General features: G+C 43.0%; 1 long non-coding RNA gene across 1 annotated transcript in view; it reads left to right on the forward strand.

Annotated features, from left to right (window-relative positions):
- The window catches only part of LOC114638404, a 45,286-nt gene extending 40,612 nt beyond the window's left edge, over window positions 1–4,674 (forward strand). The window contains exon 5 of the long non-coding RNA XR_003713882.1: window positions 4,421–4,674. This is a non-coding gene — a long non-coding RNA (uncharacterized LOC114638404). The remainder of the gene's footprint in view (window positions 1–4,420) is intronic.
- Window positions 4,675–9,738: the final 5,064 nt, after the last annotated feature.

A 9,738-nucleotide genomic window follows, 5' to 3' on the forward strand; every position in this document is an offset into this window, starting at 1 on the left:
TCTCTCTCTCTCTCTCTCTCTCTCTCTCTCTCTCTCTCTCTCTCTCTGTTACTACATGCATGTGGGTGTTGAGGATTCAAAATCAGGTTTTCATGCTTGTGATGCAAGTGCATATCTACCCAGCCCTTGCTTATGCCCAGACTGCTTATTTTAATATTGAATTCTCATCTTTTCTTGCTGATTTGTAGATGTGCATATGATTTACATATGGATCTCTTATGGTTTCAACTTTCAAGTGCTGAGAATGTTACAAGGCTTCTGACCTTGACTTTTCACTTTCTTTATGGTTTCTTGTGGATGGGTTCATTTCTTTATGGCTGGTACCTTTATTATTTGGAGAGAGTTTTTCCTTAACCCCAGGCTATAAAAATATCTTAATGATGTTTTCTAGTAAGTTTTTTATTTCACTTTTTATATTTAAATCCACAGTCTACATGGCCTTCATTCCCCCTTCTGTCTTTTTTCTTTCCTTTCTCCAATTTCTGTATTTTCCCTGCCCCGTATTTCTTTCTTGTGAACCCTAAAGATTCTGTGAATGCCAAATGTTCTACACCACAGAGCTGCATTCCTGGCCGATGGCAGAGATCAAGTTATCCCTTCTATTTTCAGTGTCTGCTTCTGCATCCATCACAGGAAAAGACCTCCTTCCCCAGTGCTCTGCATTGGCATTTTTTACTGTAAGTTAAATACTCCCTTCATTCACAATGATGATATGTCCTTCCCTCTTTATTCCACCTAGATGACAAATTATTCAGCGGGTTTCTCTCTCACTTTTAAATTCCTTAACAATTTCATATACACACACGCACACGCACACGCACTCACACACCAGCTTTTAGTAGTTTCCATGCTCTTCCTCGGAATGCTTCTTCTATCTAACACAGCCCCTGCCTGCTTTCCTATCTTTTTTTCAATGTGTTTTTGAATGTTAACCAACTTTGTATTTTGGATTAAACCCAACTTGGATGTGAAGGTTTTATTTTACATCCCGTTGCATATGTTTTCTTCGTTTTGGCAATAGGCACTCTCATAACGATGTCTGTGAATTAAGTGTGACTACAACGTTCAGTAATGTCCTACTCCGTCACGTCATCAAGTTCAGATTGTAAAGTGAGAGAAGAGATATATTTTCTCTAGATTTTGGTCAGAGGGAACACGCCGGAAGTCTAGGGAACACACCGGAAGTCTAGTTCAACAGAGCAATCTATCAGCGCCCCCTGAGCGCTCGCCACAGCTTTCTCTCCTTCCAATCTTTTGTGTGTCTTGAAGTGGGAATCTGGCTCTGTATGAGTTTTGCATAGGAAAGTAACTGTAACCGGACTGTTTGCTGAGTTTCCAAAGGCCATTTCAACAGTATATTCTTGTGTCAGAAGCTGGGGTTAGTTACTCTGTTTGGATTTTGGAAGCCATGTGCCATGGCCATGTAGGTTTAAAAAAAAAATCTACAACAGAAGAAGCCTCCTGGGACAAGAGACAAATAGTCAGCTAAAACATCGTCCTCATGGTGAGTCTTCAAAGCTAGTTCTGACTTTGAAGCTTCGGGCACTGTTCTTGAGAAATAACTTTTTTTTTTTTAATTTTAAAAACATGCTCCAGTCCTATGTTGTATAGGACCCTGCTTTCTTGGTTGGTGTCAACCTAGTGCAGGACCAACCTGTTATAACCAACAGGCTGGACTCTGTACTGGTAAGCTGACCATATTAACCCCTTGCTGAAAACCCTGAGCTGATTTTGTATTGTTTTGCAGTGTGAATGTAGGCTTGGCACAGGTTCACCTATGGCCTGTAATTATTGTCTATGTAGGCTGCTTAAGCACATCCAACCCTTAGACTTGAGAATTTCTTGTTTTGGGCTGTTGAGGATCAAACTAGAACCTTCTGCCTGCCAGGCAAGTACTCTGCCTCACAGCCTCACTCTTGGCCCTGGACTGGATAGTTTATAAATATAAGAAATGTACTTATTGCTCATAGTTTTAGAAGTGGGGAAAGTCTAAAGTGCCAATAGCTGCAGTGTCCAGTTAGGGCCTTATAAATGGTGTCTTAGCTGCATTCTTGCATGGTAGAAAACTCTGAGAGGCAGTTTGTGGCGTTTTTGTTTTGTTTGTTTTACAATGTGGGCACTATTCTCATTCATGAAGGTTAAAGACCATGATTTTATCATCACCCAAAGGCCCCACCTCTTAACAACGTCATACTCTGTATCTGCAAAGCCACTCTGCTAAATAGTTTTTATTCACACCACCTAGAGTAACCTTGGAAGAGGGAACTGAATCCTGAAGTATTGCTACAATCATATTGGTGTATGGCCATATCTGTGAGAGATTATTTCAACTGATTGCTGTGGGGAGGTCCAACCTACTGTGGCTTGCCTCATCCCTAGACAGATGGGCCTTGGCTGTATAAGGAAGTCAGCTAAACATGAGCCCAAGAAGCAGCCCAGTAAGCAGCATCCTTCCATGGTTTCTGCTTCAGTTCTTGCTTGGCTTTCCTCAGTGACAGACTGTGATCTGCACGTGGAAGGTGAAATAAAGTCTTTTCTCCCCTAAATTGCTCTTGGTCATAGTGTTTATTTATTTTTATTTTTAATTTATTTATATCTATTTTGTGTGCTTTGGTGTTTTGCCAGCATGTATGTCTGTGTCAGGGTGTCAGATCTTGGAGTTTCGGACAGTTGTGAGCAGCCGTGTGGGTGCTGGGATTTGAACCTGGGTCCTCTGGAAGAGCAGTCAGTGCCCTCAACCACTGAGACATCTCTTCAGCCCTAGTCATGATGTTTATTACAACAACAGAAAACAAACTTGAACAGCCACTTCATGTTTTTTGAGCAAGAGGTTAACATGGTCAGATTTCCATTTAAGAGTCAACAGTTGAATGCCTGAAAAAGAATGGATCGGAATCCAGACTGTGTACTAGGATAATGTACGAACCCAAGAAGACACCAGTATTCAAACTACAGCACCTGGATGTGGCTTAGCTCTCCACTTTCTTTCATGGCTACTCTAGTCTCTGGTTTGTTCACTCTTATTCTACTCTGACTAGTGTCTACTGCTAGCTGTCTGTGGACCAGGGTTCTAAGTGTCTCAGCTTTTGTTCATGCTGATCTTTCTACCTACGACAAACCATCTATGCATTTTTTCCACTCTTTAATAATATGCTTAGGCTAGACAGTCTTTGTCTCCATCTCCAGCTGGGGCTGCTGGCTCTTAGTTCTGCCCACGATTTGTCTGTGAGAATAGACAGATGTGGAATTTCTTGTGGCAGAGTGCTGGCCCCAGTGATCTGGATGGATCTGGAATTTTCTGTGTGTTTGTGTGTGTGTGTGTGTGTGTGTGTGTGTGTAGGGGGGTAGGTGCTCAACTAACATTTATAGATACACACAGCACAAACCACAGCAGCTAGCTGACAGCTCTGGGTTTCATTTTGTTTCTTTGTATAAGACTGGGATAGAAGCAAGAGGTCTACCTGCACAGTCAGCTGAAGGTTGGAGGCCAAGGCTGGGGGGATTCTGTAATTCTGTATCTCAGTGCTCTCCCTGTGTAACAAAGTGCAGTCCAGTTATTAAAATCTTCTTATGATGGATGCCACCATTTATTGAATAGATTAGCAACAGGGATCTTCTGTGAAGGTAGATTTCTCCTGAGCAATTTAAAAATTCAAACAAAAAAAAAAGAGTCTTGCTTAAAAGGCAAATTGAACGAGATCCTGCCCCTGTCTCTTATTAATAAAAGAGTTTACACAGAAACTCTTTTAAGAGGGTGTGTGAGGGATTCACAAGGATCATTAAAGTCTACTAGACATTCACTTTCACTGTGTAAAATTGGCCGTGTCCTCAAGATGGTATCACATAAAAATGGGCTTTCTGAGGCTCTTCTCTGTGAATGGGCCCTGGCTGCACAGTGGGGCATTCATTTTATTTGGCCCATTTATTGCAAGTACATTCTAAATTTGGCCTTAATTATTTTTCCTTTCACAAAAAATATTTTGTGGGATCTTTTTGAACCCTGACTACTTCCTTCTTGCCCCTTAAAACAGAAGCCAGGAGTGTTATTTTTGTTCTCTTCTAATTAAAATAATTGCTTGGTTCCTTTTAACTAGCTTCATGCAGTTATTAGCCTAATACATGGATGGGTGCCATGGGGTGCTTGAGGAACGACATGAAGAGTGATCACGCAGCTTCACATGAGAAAGAGTTCGTGGTGCCAGGGAGAATGATTTTCTTTCAGCCGGCATTTCAGAAAGGGCCTTTCGTAAACCTGCCCTCCCACACCCGCATTGAAGACTGTTAAATGAAAGAATAGTTCTGTCTCTTTCTGAAGGTGTACAGCCAACACAGTCCAATCTGAAGAGGACCACTTGATATGCTGAGCACAGCACAAAGACCTGGGTCTGGCTTTAATCTCTACCCCTGTTTTGTCTTTCAGAATAACTGCCGTGGAAGGATGTTTGTCCTGCCAATTGGCACTTATCAATGACATCGAGGGAGAGGGACAGAGTGCCTAGGTGTGAGCCTCCATCAAGTGTTGTGAAGGCCCTACTCCAACAGAAAGTGCTCATGTGAAGAAATGATGCTTTGGACAAGACTTGCCTCCAAGCTGGTGCTAGCCAAGGGTTGGCAAACAGGATCCCTGGGCATCATCCCTGTTGCATATTCTTACGAATAAAGTTCTACTGGACATGGACCTGCCCACTGTTTTCTGTATTGTTTATAGTGTTAGTGTATTTATACAGCACCAAATGGCTGTGGCAGAGACTGTATGGTCTAAGAAGCCTCGTGGCTCTGTACAGGGAGAAGTTTAGGTCCTGATAACTGTCATTAAGTTTAATATGTATCTATTAAACACCACTGAAGAAATACATGTATAGCAATTTTCCTTTGTTTGCTTCCCCCACCCCCTACATCCAGCTCCACCACTGGAGATGGGATCCTGGGCTGAGCACTGTACTATTTGTCTCTTGTACATGTGCTTTACAACAGCGTTCATTTAACAAAACTGCTCATGGCCCTTGGCGATTCACTAATTTTATGAGTAGACGTGGCATGGGAAGGGAAGTAATAGAAAATTTAGGGGGAGAAGTTAAGGTCAGGGATAAGGTTCTACTACGGTTAGTTAGCTCAGTCGCAGATGCAGATCATGGCAGACACTTCCTCTGTCTGTAACTGAGGAGAGCTGGACATGGCAGGAACTTGTTGATGGATGATGACATCTTTATTGATGATGTCTGTACTTTAGGGTAGACCTTGTACAGTTATGCTTCCAGACCAAAAGATGGACATCTTTGCTGGGTGTGGTGACACACATATGAAATCTCAGCATTCTAGATACTCATATTTTTGGCTTAAATTATATGTTGTGATGCTATCTTAAAATATGGACACACATTGTCCCCAGCTGGTTGAATCCGTATAATAAAACCATGTATTCTCTAAATAATAAGCTGTTGTATTGGTGGTTAATAGTATCTATAATAATATTATCTATATCTATAATATCTACAATAATATTATCTACAGAATTGTGTTATTATCTCTACTTGGGTATGTGAGGAACAAGGTAACATGGCAGGCGGGCCCTAAAGGGCAGGTCTCAGGCTTTGTGTTGCTGTTCTTTCTAACACGCTGTTTGTTTACATCAGATGTCTTTTAGAAATGTCCTGTACTGACCTGGGATGCTCAGTGGCAGAACACCTTGCCTAGCAAGTGTGATTTCCTTGGTTTCATTCCTAGCACTAGGGAAACCCTCACAACTCCACAGCAGTTCCTCTAGCCCTTTAGTTGCTTTGTTCTGAGTCATTCATTGTCATTATTTGAGAACTGGCTGTGAGTTGGGACACAGGGAAGTTTTCAAGCTTGCTGATGCTATGTAAAGAAGAGCTGGAAGACTCTATAAGTTATTTTTTATCTTGTACCCATGTCTAGAATCTTCTAGAAGTACAGAGGTTCGCCTGTGGAATTTCCCTGGTTGGAGTTGGCTCTTCTCTGAGCCGGGGAGAGTATTGAGACTTGAGGGGGGTTTTCAGGGGAGAGTACTGAGCCTTGAGGGGGCTTCTCTACTTGCTGGCATTTGACTTGGATTGTGCTCCCAAAGCACCTGTAGAAAAATCTGGGTCCCAAATACGGCAGTAACAGGAGGTAGATGAAACTTTTCAGAGCTGGAGCCTAATGAAAAGTCTTGCAGACATTGAGGGCATGCCACTGAGGGGGAGAACTAGGGTTTTCCTCTGTCTGTCACTCCAGCTATGAGACAAAGTAGCCTGCATTGTTTGGTAACCTCTACCAGAAGGGTACTGCCTCACGACAAGGCCAAAGTACCAGGGCTGGCCTGTCATAGGTTGAAAATCTCTAAACCACAAACATTTTCTCTTTTAAGTTTGATTATCTTGGGTGTTTTGCTACAGTATCATGGTCATTATGGAAAGTATTGTCCCGACACTGTGTTCATATTGTGCGTCTGTCTCCACGTCTTTATGTATGTTCAAGCCAAAAGAGGAAAAGAAAGAGCACTGACATTTGGGGAGCGTGTCGCTCTAGCTATGAACAGACAGAAACGACATAGGGTTCAAAGATGGAAAGTATGCTGTCCAAGGGAATCTCTTTGAGAGAAATGATCCAGTATGAACTGTCCAGCTCATCAACCCCTGTTAAACATGGCTGTGCCCAAGGTAGGTGCCCATCAGAGGACACCTCCTAAATACATTTACGTTCCACTAGTTTCATCTTACACTCTTGGAGACGGTCATGGAATATCCAGAAGATGCCTCCACTAACATACATACATTCCTTGTGTTGGGAGAAGAGGTGTGCATGATTGACGGTTTCTGTTGTTTTTGTATTTGTCCTTTAAACAAGAAAAGTTTGATGCTGTTTCTCTCAAGAGTTCAGGGTGACTGGCTGCCTGTCTATTCTTTTCAGAACCTAAAAGTTATTCAGTTTCTGAAACAAAGAAACTAACAAAGTTCCTTTGTGAAAATACCCAACTTCCATAATCTTTGACTGTACAAGTATTATCTCTGAGGGGCACAGTAGAAAGTTCTACCTATAGGTAAGAACAAGTCCAAAGTCTGCATATTCTGAGATTTGTAGATGTTACTTTCAGATATGCTCAGGAGCCAGGATATTGTGCATTGGAGAAATGCAGGTTGCTTTCACACACCAAAAGCATATTTGTGGCATAAGTGTGACTATACTTAGTGACTCTTCAGTGAGTCCCTCTGTAGTGAACATACACACGCCCATTAGTCTGTGTAAGTTTCCCTTAGCAGAGGGAATGCCCTTTGGTCTTCGTTACTTTCCTATTGCTGTTGTAAGACACCATGACCAAGGCAACTTATAAAAGAAAGCATTTTATTTGGGGCTCACAGTCCTGGAGGGTAGTAGAGTCTATGACCATTGTGTCAGGGAGTATTGCAGCAGGCAGGTAGGCATGGTGCTGAAAGAGCAGCTGAAACGGCAGCTGAGAGCTCACTTCTGAACCACAAGCACGAAGCAGTGACAGTTAACTGGGAATCGCATGGGCTTTTGAAATCTTAAAGCTTACCTCAAATAACACACCTCCAAAGAGGCCATGTAGTGGTTTGAATATGATTGGCCTAAGGAGTGTCACTATTAGAAGGTGTGGCCTTGTTGGAGAAAGTGTGTCGTTGTGAGCACGGGCTTTAAGACCCTTGTTCTAACTATCTGGAAGCCAGTCTTCTGTTTGCCTTTGGAACAAAATGTAGAACTCTCAGCTCCTCCTGCACCATGCCTGCCTGGATACTGCCATGTTCCTGCCTTGATGACAATGGACTGAACCTCTGAACCTGTAAGCCAGTTCCAATTAAATATTGTCCTTATAAAAGTTGCCTTGGTCATGGAGTCTGTTCACAGCAGTAAAACCCTAACTAAGATATGACATGACTCCTAATTCTTCTAGACAGTTCTACTCACTGGGGACCAAGTACTCAAACTTATGAGCCTATAGGGGCCATTCTCATTTGAACCACTACCCACACCGCTGTTTATTTCCTAACTGCATCTACAGCACAGGTATCCTACCCCAAATTCACACTGTTGGACTTTTTTTTTTTTTTTAGTGTAGAAATGAACTTTTTAACACAGTTTAAATCCCACATATTCTCTTTGTGTGTCAGTCTCTCTTTTCACAATTAAGCAACACCCTGGAAGAGGTAAAATCTCTTTGAAAACTCTAGGAATCCCTGTATTATGGTTTCTATCATCGCTTCCACTATTAGCATGTAAACTTGTCTTCCTGGTTTACAAATAGTGCTTTGGGTTAACCAGAAAAGTAGGTTTTGAGGAAGCCTCATGTGCTGCCTCCTTGTGGAGAAGTTGTTTTTGGCGCAGGAACAGTTTGGGGCACAAGAGTTGGGCCCCAAAGAGAAGGAACAAACAGAAGGCTATGTTATTGATGTGGCCATGACCTAGCATGGGGCATAATTGTCTTAGCTTTCTGTTACTGTAATACACATGTGTGATAGTCAAAAAGAGAGAAATGTTTATTTTGGGTTACAATTTTATTCCAGGATACCTTGGACCTGATGCTTTCAGGTCTGTGGAGAGGCAGCAGAGCATGATGGGTATGTGTGGCAAAGCAGAGCTCTCACCTCGTAGCTAGCATATCAAGGGGAGGAAAGGGAGGTCCTTGAACCTCACAACTCATAATCCCTCTCAATGAAACTTCCACATTGACCTACAGATTTCCCACTAGGCCCCATCTCCTAAATTTTCCACAGTGCCACTCTAAAAGTCAAGCTTATACACACAGGACTTTGGGGGTCATTGAGCTCCAGCCTTAGCACTAACTGGTTGCTGGATCCTTTGGTACCAGTCCTTGAAACCAGGGGAACTGATGGAGAGTGTCTGAAATTGTGCTGGGTTTCCTGGATGGGTTGTCCAGTGTCCTTATAGGATGGAGGTGAGGCTGGTGGGACACACAGGAGACGGCAAGATGGCTAAGGAAACAGGTCAAGTGAGATGATCCTGGGTGAATGATTGATGTAGCCGTCAGTGCCTGGACTTCCCCAGCAGCTTGTGGAGGGACATTGCTGATGCCCTGCTTCAAGAGCAGGGACATGGATTTCAGACCCCAGGCCCCCAGCACTACAAGAGGACACATTTCACCTGTGTGCTATGTTTCATTGATTTTACATTTCTTTTTAGCTAGGTCTCTGTTTACAACCCTGGCTGGCTTGGAACTCACTCTGTAAACTATGTGCTCCAGGCTAGCCTCAAACTCTAGACAATCCTTCTGACTCAGCCTCTTGAATGCTTGGATCACAGGTGGCAGCCAACCACATTGGCTTGCTTTAATAACAGTTTTAGGAGGCCACTCTTATAGAGGATAGATGGACTCAAGCCAGCTGATGGAACTGAGGGGTGGGAAGACTTATCTGTCCGTTCCAGCCAACAGTTCTCATCATGTTACAAAGCATGCCTTCCTCTTCTTCTTACTGGAACTGGATGTAGACTTTGATGGTGATGGGGTCTCAAACTCTGATTGTTGTGTTTTATAAAAAGAAAGAGAAGCCAGGGATGTGTTTGGTGGAGCCATGGGATGGTGTGGGGGAAGGGGGTGCCTCTGTGAGCCCATGCTGAGGCATCCTTTCCCTCTGAGGTACCAGCCACATGACAATAGAGTATAGATATAGAATAGAGTTTATTTAGGGCATGGGGAGGGGAGTTGAGGGGGTAGGAGAGAGAGAGAGAGAGAGAGAGAGAGAGAGAGAGAGAGAGAGAGAGAGA

The sequence above is a fragment of the Grammomys surdaster genome, unplaced genomic scaffold (genome assembly GCF_004785775.1).
Source record: "Grammomys surdaster isolate TR1022 unplaced genomic scaffold, NIH_TR_1.0 125600, whole genome shotgun sequence".
Taxonomy (NCBI): Eukaryota; Metazoa; Chordata; class Mammalia; order Rodentia; family Muridae; genus Grammomys; species Grammomys surdaster.